The following is a 21,179-nucleotide window of genomic DNA, read 5'->3' as shown; positions in this document are numbered from 1 at the left end:
GCTAAAAGCACAGTGGAGAAGCTGCAGCGGGACATACAAACGTTCCTGAAATGGCTGAGGGCCAACAGAACTCAGAAGTGCCCAGGGTGGATTAGGATGAAAATGGTCGGTCACAGTGAGAAAACCCCCTTCCTTTACACTCCAAGAGCTTCCCCAGGGCAGCAGAGGCTCCTCAGGTGTTTCTCAGGGGCTGCACCTCACCTGTGCTGTGCTGAAAGTGCCCCAGAGGACAGAGCCCAGCCCTGCTGCGAGCAGTCTGGTGGTAACACATTCATTAATTAATCAACCAGTAACTTCTGCAAGTGTTTTCTGTGATGAACAGTCCACACAGGCCCTCTACAGATTTTGTTTTTCCTTCCTTAACAAGGACTGCAGCGAATCCTTCACCAGTCCAAGAAGCCCCAGGGCAAGCCTGGGAGGCAAAGACTGTTTTCTCAGAAGCAAGTCAGAACAGCACATATCAACCCCCCACCTCCTGCAGCAGCATCTCTGCACCCTCCACTGAAGGAGACTTCCCGAGGGATGACAGAATTCAGATTTCCATGACTCCTTCAGTTAGACCTGCTAAGAAGGGCAAGGCAGCAAGGGGATGGGGACAATGTGACACATTGCAAGGGGCTTTGGAGCCTTCTGACACCTGCGAGCCAAGTGAGAATCACAACATCCCACCCCCAGGAATCCCAGCTGTTCTCACTGAGGAAACACGCTCTGATGGCACCGGGAACATTTTCGCACGAGAATCCAAGTGAAAAGTTCCTGAAGCACTGAGATTGTGAGAAAAACACGTGAGAACCCAACAAGCACAAACACCTTCCTGGGGGATCACTGAGGCCAAATAAAGTTAAGAGGTGGGAGCTCCACAGAGGGGCTATCAGGACATCCACAAAAAAACCCCAACAAAACCCCTGGCTCCCTGTGCTGAAATGAATAATCTTTCAGCACCAAGGAAACTGAAAGCCTGGAAAGCTGCAGGTTATCCACGACCAGCAGAGCAGGGTTTGGATTGTATTGCTCACACCATAAATCACCCTGTCAGCTGCCCCAGCCATTTCCACTGGCCACAGTGGAACTGGGTAAAAGTGCCAGGCCCTCTCACAACATCCACAGAGCCCAGAACGAGGAGAGGAAAAATAAAATCACACCCTGTGCCTTTTTCCGGAATAACAATCCCCACATTTGCATAGAGCAGTTCAGTGCCTTTCTGATCACACCTCTGGGTGCATCAAAAGCCTTATTAATTTCCATCGAGGAGGATTAAGAAGCTTAAATCGTTAGCACTCATTTACTCAGACTTAATGCATTTTTAAAGCTGCCTCATTTTATGCTGATGTGCAGGTGCTAATCAGCAGCGAGAAACACTTAAAAGGGAAAAAACTCCCAAAGGGTTAACCTCAGGGACCGGCATCCAGCGGGTCCAACCTCGTGCAGAAGCCCAGCAGGTATTCTGGACCCTGGGTTGGGAACATCCAGCATCCTCCTCGGCGGGAGCTCCCGCAGGGGTTTCTCTGGCACAGCTTCTCGCTCGCATCACGTGTGTGGCCCGAGAACAACCCCTCGGCTCCCCACTCGCTTTCCTGTGCGAGTGATAAGGAGGAAATCCGTCCCAGACAGGCAGCCAGACAGCTCAGCCTGCAGCCAGCCCGCGTGCCCGGCCCCGCACCTCCAGCGGAGGTGGCCGCCAATTGCAGCGGGGCCGGGGCTGTGCCGGGGCAGCCCCCGGGCTGGCTGGCGGCGGGTCAAGAGCAACAAGCCCCGGCTGTCCCAGCGCACAGCCCGTCACTCCGGCTACTCACTGCGGTGACCTCACAGCGAGCCGTGCCCTTGTGCCACCGGGGCTCTGAGCTGCGCCTCGTCCGCTCTTCCCTCCCACTGACCACTGACACGAGAGAAAAATCCCCCTCCAGCTGTGCTTGCGGGCACGCACCCCCCCCCCAGAGCGGCAGGGCCGGGCAGAAGCGCTCGCTGTTACCTGCACTCGCCCCCCGCGCGGCAGCCGCGGCTCTCCCATGGCTGTGCCGGCGCCAGGCTGGACCCCGCGGCTCCAGGGGGATCTTCTGCCGCGCTGCAATAGAAAAGGTTGGTTTAAAGCTCCTTATTTGGGCAGTGATGTCAAGGGAAGTCGCTCGGGCAGCGCCACCCCCCTTTTTTCCATTCACTCCACATTGTTTCCTGTTGTCAAAGCAGCTGCTGGGGCTCAGGGCACGGCCGCGGGATCCTCCGGCCCCGGGATCCTCCCGCTGCGGGATCATCCGCTCCCAGGGATCCTCCAGCCCCGGAGACCCTCCTACAGCGGGATCGTCTAGCCCAGGAATCCTCCAGCTGCGGGATCCTCCGATCCCAGGAATCCTCCAGCCCCGGGGGCTCCAGCTGCGGGATCCTCCGGTCCCAGAGATCCTCCAGCCCCGGGATCCTCCAGCCCGAGGGGCTCCAGCCCCGGGATCCTCCAGCCCCGGGATCCTCCAGCCCCGGGATCCTCCAGCCCGGGATCCTCCAGCCCGGGATCCTCCAGCCCGGGATCCTCCAGCCCGGGGCCGGCGCGGCCGCTCCCGGTGCCGGACACGGGAGCGGGTCCGAGCTGCCCCCCCGCACATCCCAGCGCTTCCCATCGCACATCCCGCCATTCCCATCACCCATCCCGCCATTCCCATCGCACATCCCGCCATTCCCATCGCACATCCCGCCATTCCCATCCCCTCTTGCCTGCAGGACGGGGGGAGGCAGCGCTGTCGGGCCGGCGCTGAGCGCGGCTCTCCCGCCGCCTCCCTCCCCTCTCCATCCCTCCCGCCGCCTTCCTCCCCCACATCCTCCTCCTCCTCCTCCTTGTCCCCTCCCCATCTGTCCCGGCTCCCGGCGCTCCCCCCCCGGCGCTGCCCGCGGCAGCCGCCCCCGGCGGCGCAGGGCGGGGGAGCCTTTCCGCTGCTTCCCGCTCCTTCCCGCTCCTCTCCCGGCAGTCCAGGGCAGGAGCCGGAGCCCGGCCCGGCCGCCAGCGTTTCCCATTGGGATGGGAGCGGGAAGGGGGCACTGACACCCCCGGGGCGGGGGAAGCGCTCCCGGAGGGGCCCGGGAGCATCCCCAGGGATGCGGGGACGGGCAGGGACAGCCTGGGAGAGCCGGGAGAGCCCGGGACAGATGGGACAGCTCGGGACAGCCGAAATAGCCGGAACAGCCCGGGACAGCCTGGATAGCCCGGAACAGCCAGGATAGCCCGGAATAGCCGGGACAGCCGGGATAGCCCGGACAGCCCAGGATAGCCCAGGATAGCTAGAACAGCTCGGGACAGATGGGACAGCCCGGGACAGCCGGAATAGCCGGCACAGCCGGGACAGCGGGGACAGCCCGGGATAGCCAGGACAGCCCGGGACAGCCCGTGACAGCCCGGGATAGCCGGGACAGCCCAGGATGACCGGGACAGCCGGGGTTTCCAGCCGAGGGGAACTCCAAGCTCACGCCATGTCCGCCGTCCGATTAATCTCCTAAAACACACCCCAGGCTTTGATTTTTTTTTTCTTTTGTCTTTTTTTTTGGTTGGTTGTTTTTTTTGTTTTGGTTTTGAGTTTTTTTTCCAAGGGAGCGGTTTGGGGTTTTTTGGGGGGGTGGGAGTTGGGATTGTTTTTTCTGGAGGGGGGAGGCTTGTCTGTTTTCTTTTTCTTTTTTTTTCTTTTAAAGTTATCACTTTATGCTTGGATAGTTATCACTTTTTTTGCTTGGATCCTTTGGCATTTGTAGTGGGCCCACAAGAGAGCTGGAGAGGGACTTTGTGATAGGGGGGAATGGCTTTAAACTAAAAGAGAGTAGGTTTAGATTGGATATTAAGAAGAAATTCCTCCCTGTGAGGGTGGAGAGGCCCTGGCACAGGTTGCCCAGAGGAGCTGTGGAGCTGTGGCTGCCCCTGTAATCCCTGGAAGTGTCCAAGGCCAGGTTGGAGCAACCTGGGCTAGCGGGAGGTGTCCCTGCCCATGGCAGGGGTGGAATGAGATGACCTTTAAGGTCCCTTCCAACCCAAACCACTGGGATTCCATCATCAGTCCCATTACAAACGGGAAGCCCAAACCTTTGCACTGAAAGTGCTCCCTCATAGGGCTGCAGGCAGAGCAAAGAGATGGCAGGAGAGATGCACAGAGTGTATTCCCCTTCCACATTCTGGTGGCAAAAGGGCTCCAGTGGTGTTTGTCCCAGCTCCCAGGGGGGATCCCAGCTCTGGGCAGCCCAAGCTGAGCTCAGAGGACAAAGCCAGACAAGCCTGGGTGTTCAGCCAGGCAGCTGGGAAGAACAAGCTGGGGGTTTTTGTAAGAAAGCAAAGAACAGCTCTGCATCCCAGGCTGTGTTTACATTTAAAATATATCTGCTTGTTCAGCAAAATGTTTCTGTTCCTTCTGTGGTCGGTGGAAGTACCACTGCAGACAGGGTTTTACTGGCAAAAATGACAATTCTTGCCAAGATTGTTTTGCTCAGCCCATCAGTGAGTGCTTGATAACTGATTGCTGCTCTGTGGGGTCAAACATTCCGTGGTGAAAGCGGCTGTACCCCAAAGCTGGCACAGCCATTCCAGCACACTGTACCTCAGCTCTCCTCACTGGTGCTACACAAACCCCCGGTGGAAAAGAGAAACAAAACACACACCCCCAAACCACTGCTGCCAAGCCTGTGTTCCCATCTGACCCCAGTCTTCAGAAAGTCAGGGATAAGCCATAAAAAGTCACCTAATGATGATGTGAAGTCTCTCTGATGGAGGTGACACTGGCAGACAAACAATACAGGCTGTGCTTTTTGGGGTAAACATGCCCAGAGTTGTCCCTTCGCTCACAAACCAGCTTTTCAGGAGAAGTAGGACTGGAAACCTGCCCTTGAAACACCAGCCTGGCCCCTCTCCAACCAGCCACAGAGCAACACCACATAAACTGCATCCCCCAAACGCTTTTGGTGCAGAACCCAAGGAAATACCACCTAACACACACTTTGTGAGAGCACATGATTTCCTCAATAGCCCAGTTTCACACCCAATTTCAGCTTCTCTCGTTCCGGCCAGAAACGAGAATCAGAGCGTGAGGTAAAAATGCCTCCTGGCTTTATTTGTTTGATTTTGCTCCCCTGCTGCTCTGGGCTCCTCCCTCTCCCTCAGCCTGAGTCACTTTGGTGTCAGCAGGTGCAGTTGCTCAAGGCCTTTAAGGAATTCTACGGATGCAGGACACTGGATACACCATCAGGCCCTTGAGTGGCCTCCACCCCCCCAAATCTCACTCAGTAAACAATGGAATTGGGGGGGTTTCCTCCTCCAGTGCACTTTCCCATTGGGATGGCTGAAGTCCTGTCCCATCTGGGGCTCTGCACTGCCCAGCTCTGCTCAGACAACAGGGAACAGCCTCAAGTTGCACCAGGGGAAGTTTAGGTTGGATATTAGGGAAGATTTCTTCAGTGAAAGAGCAGCCAAGCATTGGAACAGGCTGGCCAGGGCAGTGGTGGAGTCACTATCCCTAGAATTGTCCAAAAACACATGTGGATGTGGTGCTCGGGGACATGAGTTAGGGATGGACCTGCCAGTGCTGGGCTGGTGTTTGGATATGATCTTCTCAGAGCAATTTTATGACCTTAATGATTCTCTGATGGGCCAAAAGGAGGAAAAAAAACAGGTTTGTCACTTCAAGGCCAGCAAACACAACCCAGACTGAGCAGGGGGATAGAAGGGACTGGATATGGCAAGGAACCCACTTCCATCATCCAGTTGGACTTGAGTATTTGGACAGCCATGAAATAAATGAAATACAGCTTCCAGGAGCGTGGAGAGGATCACAGGGACCCCAAATCAGAAGCAAAAGCAGCCCCCAAGGAAGTGTCTCCTTCTCTCCACGTCACGGTGGGGAACAGTCGGTTGTACCTCAGTTGTTGTGGAAGTGCCTCAGATTCCAGCACAGCCTCACCATGGGGGGGATTTTAGGAGGCCAAGCAGGCAGATCATCTCCTCCTGACACATCCACAGTCTTCCTGCCATTTTCTTGCAGATGGGGGTGAACTGAGAACTGGCTGAGAGAGGCACTTGTTAAAATGTCACCCTCCCATCTGAAAGGGACAGGGCAGGGGGGGCCTGTGAGAGGCTTCAGCACCTCTGCTGTGCTAAACTGCCTCTCCTGGGATGGCACAGTCCCAGGAATCCATGAGAATCATGGAATCATGGAATGTTTGGCTTGGAAGGGACCTCAAAAGTCATCTCATTGCACCTCCTGCCATGGGCAGGGACACCTTCCACTAGCCCAGGTTGCTCCAACCTGGCCTTGGACGCTTCCAGGGATTCCAGGGGCAGCCACAGCTTCTCTGCCCAACCTGTGCCAGGGCCTCCCCACCCTCACAGCCAACAATTCCTTCCCAATATCCCATCTATCCCTGCCCTCTGTCCCTGGGAAGCCATTCCCTGTGTCCTGTCCCTCCATCCCTTGTCCCCAGTCCCTCTCCAGCTCTCCTGGAGCCCCTTTAGGCCCTGCCAGGGGCTCTCAGGTCTCCCTGGAGCCTTCTCTTCTCCAGGTGAACCCTCCCAGCTCTCCCAGCCTTTCACCTCCCAACCCCAGTTCTCAGTCCCCAGACAGTTTCCCCAGATGGGAGGACTGTCCCACAGAAAGGTGAAATGACTTGTCGATGGTTGCCCAGGAAATCAGTGGGAGAACTGATAGGAAAATTCCCAATTCCTGCCCTGGAGGAAAGGGGTTCTTTGGTGGGACCCTCCTTTCCCCCAGGGTTTCTCCAACAGCAGCTCTGCAGTCCTGTCCAAGCTGGAAGTCCTGGCTGTGCTTCCAGGCTCTGCTGGTGCCTTTTATCAGCAGGGAGGAGAGGGACAAGCTCAGGGAGCAGCTGGAATTGTGCAGAGCACTGGAGGGGGTTCATGGTGCTGGGATGGTGGAAAACAGAACAGAGCTCAAAATGGGAAAAAAAAAAAAAAAAGAGGTGGGGAGAGTTTCACAGGGACCTTTTCAGGCCCTGGGGGATTTTTACACCCCCTGGGCCACGCTGAGGGGAAGGGGAAGGTGAAGACCAGTCATAGCACTGAGGGGATGAAAAGGGTCTGACCTCAGTGAGGAGTGAGATGATGTTTAACCACCCTCCACCTCAGGACAGTCCCTTTCCTGCCTAAATGCTGGTTTCTAACAAAGGATTTCCACAAAACAGCCCAGCATGGCCTGAATGTAACCCTGTGTTTTCCTGCCCCTGCAGGGGGAAGAAGAGTCTCTGGGGAACCTGGTCCTTCATTTTCCAATTTAAGTAAAACCACATTCTTGTGCCTGAGAGGAGCCACCACCACTTAGAAAACACCTTTGTGTGGCCTGCCCTGAATGGCCATTTGTGCTGTCTGAGGGAAAAATACCTAAAAACACCTTGCTGGAGGTTGGAGCACAGAGACCAAGTCCCAGAGCTGGTGGTGGGGGGGTTGGGGTGATCCCTCCTCCCCTCCATTGTTCTGTCCAAGTTCCAGGGATGTGCCAGGGATCTGAGAGCCCCTCTCAGGCACAACCCCCCTGACACAGTAATGACTTTTTCTCCAAATTACCAGAAGACCATCAGGGAACAAGAACTGGGTGTCTTGACCTTCCTCTCCAGGACTCCCCAGCCTGCACTTTGGACCCTGGCAGGGACAGATCCACCAGAGCAAAGAGATGCTCCTCCTGCAAGCCCAGCAAGTGGAGGTGGCTGCACTGGTGACACTGGGGAGCTTGGCCACAAATGGAATTTGGGAGGATATGATGACTGTTTTCTTATTTTAAAACCCCTCTGCCCAAGAATGAGCATCACACTCCTGACTGAAGAGGGGAAAGGGAGTTATGGTTCACATGTCATCCTTGCCCTGGGGGAACCTGGAGCAGCAGGAACCTGTGAATCCACCATATTTCAGATATATTTAACAACCTTTTACAACCTGAACTGTAAATCTCTCCCAGTGAAATGAGACCTTCAGAAGTTTCAGGCTCAGTCGTTGCCACCTGAGCTCCCCCTGCTCATGGAAATCCCAGCAGGCACCTTTCCCAAGGTGGCTTTATTTGGAATAGTGTGGCCCCAGAAGCCCAGGTCCCTTTTCACTCATCACATCAGCAAAAAAAATAATGATCTAATTAATAATACCCCTTATTAAGGGCAGTGCCAATTTGACTGCCCAGGACCCTCCAACCCCCGACTGTGCTCAGCTCCCCTCAATCCTGGACCTCAGGAATCCCAGACATCTCCCTTTCCACATCTGCAAAATGGGAATACCAGCATTCCTTAATTCCAAAGGTCCCCGTGCTCCTTCAACGCTTCAAAAGCGTGCAGGAAAACCTTCAATTATCCAAAAAATCCCTGCGAAGTTTCATTATTATTCCAACACTTCCATTAAAGACACATGTCCTGGGAAGTAGCAGGCAGGAGGAATCATTATGCTAATTTTAGACGGAGCATCTGCTCAACGTTAAATCCGAAACTTTGTCTCGGAGAAATCATTTCAATTATTTTTTTTTCCCTCGCAGAATTGACATTTGTCAAACAATATGTTGCGAGCGGAACTCGCAGCCAAGTCTGAGTAATCCGAGCTCACGGATCCCGGTGAGCAGCGCCCGGGGGGGAGGGAGGGAGGGAAGGAGGGAGGGAGGGAGCTGCTGCTTTTTGGCACGGCAGGAATTAAGGAGCAGAGTGGCCGGGCTGACGTGGTTCCTGCTCCCGGCCGGCCCTGCCAGCCCCTGCCCCTGGCACAGCCCCTCAGGGCTGCCCAGCCTGGCAGCTCCCTGCCTGCCTCCCTGCTCAGCATCCCTGGGAGAAACCCGGGACCTCACCTAGAGACAGGAGTGATGCTTATTCACTGCTGGAGTCAGCCACAGGCAGGATCTGGAACACCTTTTAACCCTATTTTTATGGTTTTTTGCACAAGCACCTGAGCAGGTTCCCACTCCTGACCCAGCTGGTGCAATCCCAGGGGACAGGAGAGAGTGTCCCAGGGCTGCCAGCCTGGAATTCTGCCAGCCCTGTTGGCACTGGGAGAAGGGGTACAGACACCTTCCAGCATGTTCCTTTCCTTTTCCTTTTCCTTTTCCTTTTCCTTTTCCTTTTCCTTTTCCTTTTCCTTTTCCTTTTCCTTTTCCTTTTCCTTTTCCTTTTCCTTTTCCTTTTCCTTTTCCTTTTCCTTTTCCTTTTCCTTTTCCTTTCCCTTTCCCTTTCCCTTTCCCTTTCCCTTTCCCTTTCCCTTTCCCTTTCCCTTTCCCTTTCCCTTTCCCTTTCCCTTCCCTTTCCCTTTCCCTTTCCCTTTCCCTTTCCCTTCCCTTCCCTTCCCTTCCCTTCCCTTCCCTTCCCTTCCCTTCCCTTCCCTTCCCTTCCCTTCCCTTCCCTTCCCTTCCCTTCCCTTCCTTTCCCTTCCCTTCCCTTCCTTGCCTTGCCAAACCTTCCCAAACCTTCCCTTCCTATTAATTTTAAAATCATTTCCAGCATCCCTGGGGATCCAGAGGCAGCTTCCAAGGGTTTTGTGAGTTATAACTAAGAAAATCAAACAAAGCACCTGGAAGCTTCAATTTCCTATGGAAATGACTGTATCCCTGTAAAATATGTGGGATTTAGATGTTAAAAAAAAAAGCTTGGAAACCACTGACATTGACCCAAAGAGGGTAAACACCCCCAAACCCACACCAACACTCCTGGAACAAGGAATTCCAGAGCAGGTTCCCATCCAGCAGGGTGGGGGTCTACACAGAGTGAGCATTCATTTAAAATTAAATAAGCCTTTTACTGTCTATTCCAAATTCCAGGGACACACAGGGGTCGTCTCCCCTCAAAAATAGCACAGAAATAAAATTGCATTTCGCTTTTAGGAGGTTAAATGGTCCCACATTACCCTCGTGGTGTCTCCTGGATCAGGGGGTTTGATCCTACCTGGGAGAGCTCCCAAGTCCCTCTGGAAATTGCTCATCTCAAACATCCTAAATGTCTGTTCCTAAAAGCAGCCACTGATCCCTGAGCCATCTCCTGTTTGCCAGTACCATATGTGTGTGTATATATATACATACATATATATAAATTCCAGAAGTATTTGTCAGCCTTTAAGCCAAAAGATGCCATAGAAATAGCCACCAAAATTCAGTTGTTCTGCCCAAAACCTGTTTCTCCTTAATTTCCACCCTGACAACACTTTTCAAGTAATCCCAGTAATTCCTGACTGTGAAATTATCAACTGTCCCGTGCAAATATTCACTTTCCCTAAAATATGGTTCAAATCTGCCTTAAAGGATCCCCTCACCCCATAGATCAGGGGTGTCCATAGGTCAGAGGTATCCATGGATCAGGGGTGTCCATAGGTCACAGGTATCCATGGATCAGGGGTATAGATGGATCAGAGGTGTTCATGGATCAGGGGTGTCCATAGGTCAGGGATGTCCACGGGTAAGGGATGTCCATAGGTCAGGGGTATCCATGGATCAGGGGTGTCCATAGGTCAGGGGTATCCATGGATCAGGGGTGTCCATAGGTCAGGGGTATCCATGGATCAGGGGTGTAGATGGATCAGGGGTGTCCATGGATCAGGGGTGTCCATGGATTAGGGGTATCCATGGATCAGGGGTGTCCGTAGGTCAGAGGTGTCCATGGATCAGGGGTGTAGATGGATCAGGAGTGTCCATGGATCAGAGGTGTCCATGGATCAGGGCTGTCCATAGATCAGGGCTGTCCATAGATAGGGATGTCCATAGATCAGGGATTTCCATGGATCAGGGATTTCTCTGGATCAGGGATGTCCACAGCTGTTGGGAAGAGCAGTGTGTCCATCCCGGAGCCAGCCCAGGGAATGTGGTGCCACAGGGGCTGTTGGACCCCCCTGAACACACCTTGGCCAGGTGAGCTGGGATATGTGGGATCCATCCTCAGGGAGCACAACGGGCTCCGAGTTCTGGGATGACTCCAGGTTTAAAATCACACATCCCAACCAGCAGCACCTGGCTGTGGATGCTCCCCTGGCAGGGTGTGCCTGGGAGTGCTCCTGGCTGTGCCCCGGGGGATCCCCCTGGGCTGCACCTCAGTGGGGACCACCAGGATTGACCCAAGTGCTGCCACCACTGGGATTGGGAGGAAACCAAGAGGAAGGGCCTGGATTTGAAGCCATGGGAGGACACTGAGGGCACTTGGTGTGTTCAGCTGGAGCAGAGGAGACTGAGGGGAGACCTCAGTGCAGTTCCAACTGCCTGGGCAGGGGCAGAGGAGGGGCAGGGACTGAGCTCTGCTCTGGGGGGACCAGGGACAGCAGCCAGGGAACGGCTGGAGCTGTGTCAGGGCAGGCTCAGGTTGGATCTCAGGCAAAGGTTCTTCCCCCAGAGGCTGGTTGGGCACTGCCCAGGCTCCCCAGGGCAGTGGGCACAGCCCCAAGGCTGCCAGAGCTGCAGGAGGGTTTGGCTGATCCTCTGGGGCACAGGGGGTGACTCTTGGGGCTGGGCCTGTGCAGGGCTCAGGGTTGGACTCCATGATCTTTGGGGGTCCCTTCCAGCTCAGCACAGTCTGGGATTCTGTGCACACCCCGAGCAAAGCTGCTCCTTCCACCCTTCCAGGGTAGGGAATCCACGGCCCCACCCTGGAGCAGAGGCCGAGCAGGAGGTGGCAGCGTGGGCAGGGTGCCCTGCCAGGACCTTTGGCCCAGCTCTCCCTGCTCCTGTCACACTCAGCTCTCAGGTTTCCCTGCCCAACGTCCCTCCCTGGCACAGGAGCACAGGTGGAATTCCAGGAATGGCCCCACCACTCCAGGGTTTGTTCCTTTGCTCCAGCTGAACTGACAGGTTGGGTTCCTGGTTTTAAATATTCCCCCGGGCCACCCAGGCTGTTGGACCCAGACTCCTTCAGTGCCACTGGGGTGGACACACAAACACAGGGAAGTTTTCCCTACAATTTGCCTGTTCATCTTCTTTTGAGTAATTCTGAGGTTGAGTTTGGCCCCAGATTCTGGGGGGTATTTAAATAGGACAGTTTATGCTGCACATGGCCACGGAAGGAGTAAAATGATGAATAACATGAGAAAAACACACGCAGGAAGAAGTAAAATAATGAATAACAAGAGAAAAACTAAATAAATCATCCTTGTTACCAGATTAATCCCAATGTGCAGTTAGAAATGGGGCTGTATCATGAGATGGATCAGTACAAGGCCTGGATGGGGCTGGGAAATGCCAATTCTTACTTTTTCTAGGGACAAAACACTCCTGTATCCCCTAAAACTGCCTGTCTGCTTAGACCTGGGGATAAACACACAGCTTTTAATACAGTTCTCCCAAATGCAGTAAATTGAGCAGCAATTAGAAACTCCTCAATCTCTTAAGACAGTGATATCAGCAGGGCCTGTTTGGACTGGAATCCACAAATCCTCCAGTTCTGTGAAGCCAGGTAATAACACCCCAGTGAATTTCCTTGGAAGAATTATTTCCCATGGTGAGAGCTCGACCAGAAGCTTCTGCTGCTCTTTGAATTAATTACATTAAATTCCCTCCCTTCTGCTTCTCACTTGCAGCATTTTGCCAGCTCAGATTGTCTCTTTCATGTCAGAATTAGCCACAGAAAACCAAAAGAGTTTTATTAGTGGACTGTGTCCCTTCACCAAACATCCTCAGGAGTTTTGCATTAGTGGCTAAACCCACCAGGACCTGGGGTGGGGACGTGAGGGGCTGTTTTTGGCCACTAAAAGCAGCATCTTTTGATGGAAGCTCAAGGGAGCAGCCTAAACACACCATAAAAGGGGAGGGGGGATGCATTATTCAGGCAACAACCATAATTTTATAGTTAAGAGTCATCTGAGAGGTTTTTTTTTTTCATTTATAAAGCAAGGATTTCAGTTCTTTGATGTTTAAGAAAATGCACTCGGCACAGCTTCTCCAAATTTGCAGCATTTGTTCTGTGAGGGTAGAAATATGCAGTCACTGAATAATAATGTCAGAAGTGGTGCAAAGCTGGTTCCTGCAGCAAGTCTGTCCTGAGCAACCTCACAGCAGAGTAATGGCTCTGAAATACTCTGTGCAAAGGTAAAATTCAATAAAGTCTTTAACTAGGCTAGGAAAATTAGAATTAAGGAAAATTGTGAAGACTGCTGTACCCAACCAATGTGGTCTCCTGCATTGCACTGGTGCCTGAGGGACCATCTCTGGAGCAGAGTTATGAGCAAGAATCAACAATCTCTTAGACTCATGAAATGGTTTGACTTGGAAGAGACCTTAAAGCTCATCCAGTCCCACCCCCTGCCATGGGCAGGGACACCTTCCACCAGCCCAGGTTGCTCCAAGCCCCGTCCAACCTGCCTTGGACACTTCTAGGGATCCAGGGGCAGCCACAGCTTCTCTGGGCAACCTGTGCCAGGGCCTCCCCACCCTCCCAGGGAACAATTTCTTCCTGATATCCCACCTAAACCCACTCTCAATTTAAACCCATTCCCCCTTGTCCTGTCACTCCAGGCCCCTGTCAATAGTCTCTCCCCATCTTTCCTGTAAGTTCCTTTCAGGTCCTGGAAGGCCACCATTAGGTCACCCCAGGGTGAACAATCCCAGCTCTCCCAGCAGAGCTGCTCCAGCCCTGGGATCCTCTTGGTGCCTCCCCTGGACTCTCTCCAGCAGCTCCATGTCCTTCCCATGCTGTTCCCAGGGCTGGGGCAGCTCTGCAGGGGGGTCTCACCTGAGGGGGCAGAGGGGCAGAATCCCCCCCTCCCCTGCTGCCCTGCTGAGGAAACGTCCTCAGATTGTGCCAGGAGAGGTTTATATCAGATATTAGGGAAAATTCCTTCATGGAGAGGTTGTCAGGCACTGGCCCAGGCTGCCCAGGGAGGTGGGGGAGTCACCATCCCTGGAAGGGTCTGCAACACAGGTGGGTGTGGGACATGGGTTAGAGGTGAACATGATTGAACTGGATGATCTTAGAGGGCTTTTCCAACCTTAAGGATTCTGGGATTCTCTTTACTGTGGCCTGGAACCCACCAGGGGCTGAAGTGACAGGGCAGGGACAGCAGAGTGTGGCAGCAGCTCCCACAGCTCACTCGCCTGGGGAAGACTTTGTGGCTCCTTGCTAGTTTGAACACCCCAAGCCCCCCAGCAGTTCCTCCTCGTCTGGCACTCCCCCTGCTCCTCCAAAGCACAAAGGAAGCCTTTGAAATCCAGAGCAGAAGGGGCTGAGGGGCTTTAACCCTGCACACCTTTCCCCAATCTGCTGTTCTTGGCAGCACAAGCTGCTAAGCTATTGCTAATAAAAATATATTAATGCCTGTCCTCTGCACTTGCTTCCTGCCTGGAATTTCTCTCACCCAACTTCGGGTTTCTACAAAGCAAATACCTTCACGCCTCCTTTTATGGAGGAAGTCCTCGAGTTGATTCACTTGGTTGCAAGATACACATCTAAAGTAGGTGAATCATGTCCTGGAACATTTTTTTTCCCCTCTGCTGACTGCAAAGGGAGAGTGGATGAATTCTCAGCTGGAGAGAGAGATAAGAGGAGTCCCAACCCTGCTCTCACACTGCCCCGAAGCTCTGGTCCCGTGCTCTCAACAGGATGTGTGGAGGTGAGGGCATGAGGGTGCATTATTTTACACCTCATCACACCACCAGAAATGTCACCTGACCACCCTCACTGTGGTTATTTGTGTTATTCATACCTTTGGTACATCGCTCACTAATGAACATCATACCAAGAAAAACCCCAAATATCTTAAACAAGGAAATTCATCACAAAGACCCTTCCAAATGCAACGTGGTAACTTAGGAAATTAGGGAATTAAGACTTCAGGTCACACACAAAAATAAATTCAAACAGGCACACGTGAAATGAAGGTATCAAGGACCCCCTCACACTCTGAGCAATCATTGCAGCAAATCTCAAAGTCACAGGAAATCTTCAATCACCCCTGCAGTGTTTGTGGTTCCAGAAGCTGAGCTGCCAGCCCTGGTCAGAGCAAGGTCTGTTCTCCAGAGGTGGCCAGAAGGCTCTGCCATCCAACTGCACCCAAGAGGACACAGCAAGGGAGGAGAAGGACAGGCCTGTTCCACTGGTTGGTTGAACTTCATCAGTGCCGTGATGAAAACCCAAAAATGAGTTTGCACAAAGACAGAAAAATAGCTCCAAAGTGCTTGGGACGCTCAGAAGTCTTTGTGCAACCAGGAATTAGTTGATGTGGACAAGTAGCCAAGATCTACAACCTAACTGGGGCTGGAGGTGAAGGTCAAGCTCCACTGAACCCCTCTGAGTTGTGCAGGGGCTCCTCTGGCACTCAGAGGTGGATCTGAGCCCTCTGAGAACGGCTGCTCCTCCCAGAACAGCCCCAGGGACTGGGCAGGACCATTCCAGTTTAGCCAAGAGTTGGCTGAAGTCCTTCCAAACTGAGGTTGGACACTTGTCATGCAAACAGTCCACAGGGAAGATCCCAGCTCTCTTAATACAACTGTTTATTGGGGGTTTTAGTCTGTCTATCCTGTAAAAACCATGGCCTTGCATCCTGTGAAGGGCTAAAGGAGTTTTCACAACCACCCTGAGAAACTTACTTTCCACGGGAAGTTATTTTTCCCTGATTTTTATTTTTTTCCTGCTGTCCTATTTCTGTCTCCTGCATTCGGGGTCACAGAAGCAGCTGAAAGAAGGTGATGGATTTGCCACAGAGATGGTGTGGGGATTCATTCCTGAAAAACACGATGTGGGAAAAGTCTAGGAAAGGAGAATGGAGATTTCTGGGAATGCAGAGAATGGCACTGAAACTCCATAAAACTGAGAGCAGCCCTTGGCATGGGGATGACCTGGACTCCTGACCAACCAGTCCACACCAGTATATACCAGTCCACACCAGTCCTGCAAGCCAGCACTCCCAGGGCAAAGGAAAGGACCAAAGGCAGGAGCTGCTGTGCCTTCAGAGCCTCCTGCTCAGAGCAGGGGCTGGGAGGGGAGGGTGGGGAAGGTCACCTGGGTTTATATCCACGGCAAGGATGCTGCAGACAGGTTTTCTGTGTGTGTGTGTGTGCACAGATGAGTTATTTCATGGATTTGGCTGCTCTGCCTTGGGATGCAATTAAGATCTTTCCCATTTTTTAACGTGAAAAATGAAATCAGGAGGAAGAACCTGCCTTGAGTTAATTTGCTGTTTAAAATGTTCAGCTGCAAAGAGGGAAGCTCAGGTGAGACCTGGTTTTCTCCATCCAGGTGAGCCTCCTAATAAATTGGTAGGTCTGGGATGGATCATAACCCACATCAGGACCTGGATCTGTGTTATGTAAACAATTAGTTATTAGATGGAGAAAAACTCCACTGGGGTTTTCCGTGTGTTGAAACCAGGCTGTCCCACACGCAGGACCGGCTGGGCTGGACTCTGCAGGGCCTCCCTGGGAACCTCTGCCATGGGTTTCTTTCCACATCTGAGAAAATCATGGTGGGAATTGGATTATTCCTGCACAAAGTCTGTGTGGATCCCAGTTTTCCTGTTCCCTGAGGAGGGCACAGCCCTGTTCCTGCTCTGTGCCTGTGAACACCTCACATGTCCCAGTGTGGGGACAGGGGGGCTGTGCTGCTCCTCACCTCACAGAGCACAGTGTCCTGCCCTACATTTTCTCTGTGTAAAAATGCAAACTTTCCAAACTGTGATGATTTTAAAAATAATTTCATGTTTAGAACTGCTCCAAGTTCATTCTCCAGTGCAGCTTTGTGTCAGGGGTGTGAAATCAGCCAACGGATTATCTTTGGTTATTTTATTGAGCAGAGAAAGAAATTAAATACTCTGTAGTCCTCTTTTCCTCTAAACCTCTTCTGTCATATGAGGTAAGAAGGACAAATCCAGATGCTTTGTTTTAGTTTAGATAGAAAAGCATTTTCTGCATCTGTGCCAAAGGCAAATCTTGGTCCTCACAGCACTGGGTGATGCTTCACCCATTTGCTGCTACCCCAGCTCTTGTGAGCTCAGGGCTGGTGTATCCACACCCAGCCTGATCATTTTGGAGGATGAAGCTTTTGAAACTTGTCAGGTTTCCCATTGTATCTCCCCTAAACAGCACTACCCACTATGAAAGAGCTGCAGCCCCTTAGAGACCCCAACGGAGGAAAAAAACAGCAAAGCTTAAATTCAAAATCAAAGCTTTGAGCTCAGGGGGTCTGGAGGAGAAACACAGAGAGGCAGAGCTGCCTGAAAAAGTGTGTTTGAGCTGTCAGGCCCAGATGGTGGCAAATAAAAGGGTCCATTTCTGGGAGAATGTTTCTGATGATTTATTTCTGGATGCAGGGAGACAGGACAGGCACACAGAGCATTTCAAGGGCTGCTGTAAATCAGGTTGTCATTTTTCCTGTCTTCCAAAGAGAATCCCAGAGAGGTTAATTTAAACAGGGAGGTGTCTTTCCCACTCTCTCCATTCCCCCTCTCCCCCTGGCTCCGTGGCAGCAGCTGTGTTAGTGCTTCCCTGCGAGGCAGGAGAACAGCAAAAGCTCCTGCTGGAGCTCAGCCAAGCTCTGTGCTGGGTATCAGCAGAAGATGGGGAAAATCTTGGAGCTTTAGGTGATGTCCAGATGTTTCTTCATCTGCTCTGGCATCTTTGCCTGGCTTTGTGTGTGCATTCAGACGTGCTCTGAGCTGCTGAGCCCTGCAGATGCCTAAACTTGACCAGATGCTGTGGAGCACCTAAAATACCCCAGGGGGCTGAGGTTCAGGCACTCCCCTGCTCAGAAATGCCCCAAGCTGAGGGCCTGGGCTCTCAGCTCAGCTCTAATCTACATCCTGATCCAAAGGGAAGGTTTGAACACCACCCACCACGCACGAGCAGCCCCCAAATTCAGCAGGAAGCACTAAAGCTGCTCCCTGTCTGAGAGGAGCTGTGTGTGAGGACTTCACCTCCTTCCAGGGCAAGATTTGTGGTGTTCTCTGCATACAAACAGGATGTTAAGGGGTTGGAATGGACCTTAAAGATCTCATCCCAACGCCCCTGCCATGGGCAGGGACACCTCCCACTAGCCCAGGTTGCTCAAGCCTTTATCAAAGCTGGCTTTGAACACTTCCAGGGATGGGGCAGCCACGACCTCCCTGGGCAACCTGTGCCAGTGTGTGACAATCTTGGACTGCAGGTTTGCTGTTTCCCTCAGATACCTGTTCCTGCTCTCCTCACTCCCAGGAGGAAAGGTGGGACACATCCCCTTTTGGTGGAGACTGATGTGCAAGGTTGTGCCAAAACATGGCCAGGACTGTCCTGGCCACTCCTGGGGGCTCTATTAGGTCATGCACCTCATTTTACCCACAACAGAGAACACAGAGGCCATGGCAGGCAGGGGAACCAAATCTCCCCCTGCCCAGCTCCTCCCAGGCCATCCCAGGAGCCACCAGCCCATCCCAGGCCCATCTCCACAAGCTCAGAGGAGCACAGGACAAAATGGACCCAGGTGGAGACCCAAATGACGGGCTCAGAGGAAGGGACACCCTGCCTGGCTCCTGCCAGGGCTGTGCCAGCAGAGCTGCAGCCCCAGGGCACAGTTGGGAAAGCCTGGAGATGAGTCAAGTGGAGCCCCTGTGGGACTGGGGGGTGGGACACAGGAGTCAGGGCCAGGGCATTTGGGGATTGCACAACACTTCCAATGGGATGTTCAGGGCAGGAACCACAGCTGGGGAAGGGAGGGAGCAGGATGGTTTGGGGAGGAACATATGTGGTCAAGCAGAGGGATGAGGAGATGAAAAGGCCCATCCCTGAGTAAACAGTGCTGGTCACTGTTCTCATCCACCTCTGCCCTGTGAGTGCAGCCTGTCCTGTCTTCCATTAAACCTCATTCCTAACTCTTTTCCTGGCTGAGGGACCCTGCTCTGGGTGTCTGGGTGTCTGGGGGCTGGGTGGGACTGGGCCCAGGGCTTGGGGTGGGATCATTAGCAAAGATCAAGCTGGACCAGTCAGCAGGTAGTGAAGCTGTTGGGAGCCAGTGGGGTCACTGCAGCTCAGACCACTGGGGAAAAAAGGGTCCCAGAGGGACTGAGGTGTCCTGGGAGCTGATGGAGAGGGCATGATGTGGATGTGCTGCTTTGTGAGGGGGCTGGTACCAGCAGCTGGAGTTGCTGCACAAATCAATGGCACCACCAAACCTTGGGGTTTCTTTGGGACATTGTGCTTTTAGGTTGGAAAAACTGCTTGGGTACCTCTGTCCCACCCATTGCAACCAACAACTCCCAGAGAGGGACTTAAAAATCATTTCCCTGGTCATCCAGCCAGAAGATCCCAAACCATAATCTCCAGAAAGCTGGACTGTGCCACCAAAAATGCTGAGTTTCCCCCCTGACTCTGCTTGGCTGTTTAAAAGACTAGCTTGGAATTTTTTCCTTTTATATATATTATTTTACAGTTTCAATTCAGCAGAGAAAGCTCCTAAAATTTTCCTTCAAGGGCTTAAATCTGAGTAATTACAGGCTGCAGTCACACAGTATATGCTGGCTGCTGGAGCTCCCTTCACTGCCAGAAAAGCAGGTCAATTATAAGCAATGAACCCACATTACCAGGAGAAAAAGCTGGTTTGAATTCTGGTCAATTAGTGCTAAAACTGTCTTGGAAGAGAAAGGTAAATTGAGCTAATGGAGCTCTGCAGTGAGACCTGCAAATCAGCACTGAGCCCTGACAGAAAAGGCTTAATCTCTGGTATGGCACAAATTAATGATGTTTTGGCAGAAAATCAACTTCAAACCTGCAGGGTGAAGTTACTGAGGTTCCCCTCTTGTCTCTCCTCACCTCCAGCTTTGGGGCTTGAGTGAGAGAATAACCCCACTTTGGGAGGGTGCTGGAGCACAGGATTAACTTGAAGGATGTTCTGACACACTTTCCCAGCCTGAGGGTCAGAACAAAGTGTTGAGAGCTGAGGTGTGTCAGGATTCCCTGGAATCTTGCCATTCCCAGGACTGCCACAGCCAGGGAGGAAGAGGAAGAGGAGCAGGTTCCTCAGGTGTTCCTTGGAGAGGGCTGGCTCTCAAATATCCCAGAGACCTGGAGCTGGGAGCTTTGACTCAAGGTTTTGTTGTCTGGGTTTTTTTTTAAATCTTCTTTTAAGTGTAGATATTTGGAAGCGACACAAACTTCAAGGAAAAGGTTTAAAAGAAATCATGAGCTTGAAAACTGTGTTTTCTCCAGCTGGTAAATGTGCACATCACCTCCCAGAGGCCACATCAGCAGGAAGGGAGAGCCAGGCATCTCCCAGGTTTCCAGCTCTGGATATTCAGGGATTCTGTGATTTTAATTCAAGGCACACAAAGGTGACCTGCTCTGCCAGGGTTTGTTGTCCAAGATCAACCAGTGGGATGCAGCAGCACAGCCCAGCCCAGAGGGATGACAGAGAAGGAAAATTGAGTAGGCACTTCCCAGGACATGGAGGAAAAGCAGTAGAGGGAAAGCTGAGACTTTACTGTCCCAAAATGTGAACAGAGAGGCCGTGGCAGGCAGGGGAATCAAATCTCACCCTGCCCAGCTCCTCCCAGGCCATCCCAGGAGCCACCAGCCCATCCCAGGCCCATCTCCACAAGCTCAGAGGAGCACAGGACAAAATGGACCCAGGTGGAGACCCAAATGACGGGCTCAGAGGAAGGGACACCCTGCCTGGCTCCTGCCAGGGCTGTGCCAGCAGAGCTGCAGCCCCAGGGCACAGTTGGGAAAGCCTGGAGATGAGTCAAGTGGAGTCCCTGTGGGACTGGGGGGTGGGACACAGGAGTCAAGAGCTCCTCACAGAACCCTCAAATGTTTGGGCCTGGAAGGGAACTCAGAGCCCTCTCATGTCCCATGTCACAGCAGCAGCAGCAGCAGACACGTGGAGGTGGCTCTCCAGAGGCCAGGCACTGATGGCAGAGTCACTGGATAATTATTTTGAATTCCTGACTTGTGCCCAGGAAGGGGAAGCTCCTTCCCAGGCACGTTGACACAGCAGAGCTGGGCTGGGCAGGGACCTCAGGCCATCATCTGCTCCAACCCCCTGCAGGGCCACCCCGGGCAGGTTGCCCAGGACTTGTGTGACCCTGAGGAGCCCCGGGGCTCCCCTGCCCCAGCCCTTGCTGGCCCTGGGGAAGTCTGAACACCACGAAGGGCCTTTCATGGACACGGCCCCGTCCCTGCACTGGGATTTTCACCCCACTGTGGTCACTGTGGGAGTGTGGCCGTGCCCTCACACACCTTCACCCCTGCACTGCTGGAGCCAGGAGAGGCTGCTGGGGGCCAGAGCGAGGGAAGCAAGAGGTACACGTTGGCTCCACC

At 53.0% G+C, this 21,179-nt stretch overlaps 1 protein-coding gene across 7 annotated transcripts in view; it reads right to left on the bottom strand.

The window, feature by feature from the left end:
- Window positions 1-21,179, bottom strand: part of HIVEP3 (HIVEP zinc finger 3) — a 300,052-nt gene that overhangs the window by 121,127 nt on the left and 157,746 nt on the right. For 6 of the 7 annotated variants that reach the window (XM_064635223.1, XM_064635225.1, XM_064635227.1 and 3 more), the window contains one exon: window positions 1,970-2,062. The exons of the other annotated variant lie outside the window; for it this stretch is intronic. The gene's annotated coding sequence lies outside the window, so the exon portion shown is untranslated. The remainder of the gene's footprint in view (window positions 1-1,969; window positions 2,063-21,179) is intronic. 7 annotated transcript variants of the gene reach the window in all.

Source organism: Pseudopipra pipra, chromosome 24, assembly GCF_036250125.1.
Source record: "Pseudopipra pipra isolate bDixPip1 chromosome 24, bDixPip1.hap1, whole genome shotgun sequence".
NCBI classification, from domain to species: Eukaryota; Metazoa; Chordata; class Aves; order Passeriformes; family Pipridae; genus Pseudopipra; species Pseudopipra pipra.
The sequence above is the reverse complement of the archived record's forward strand: the minus strand, read 5'-3'. Positions and strand labels throughout refer to the sequence as shown.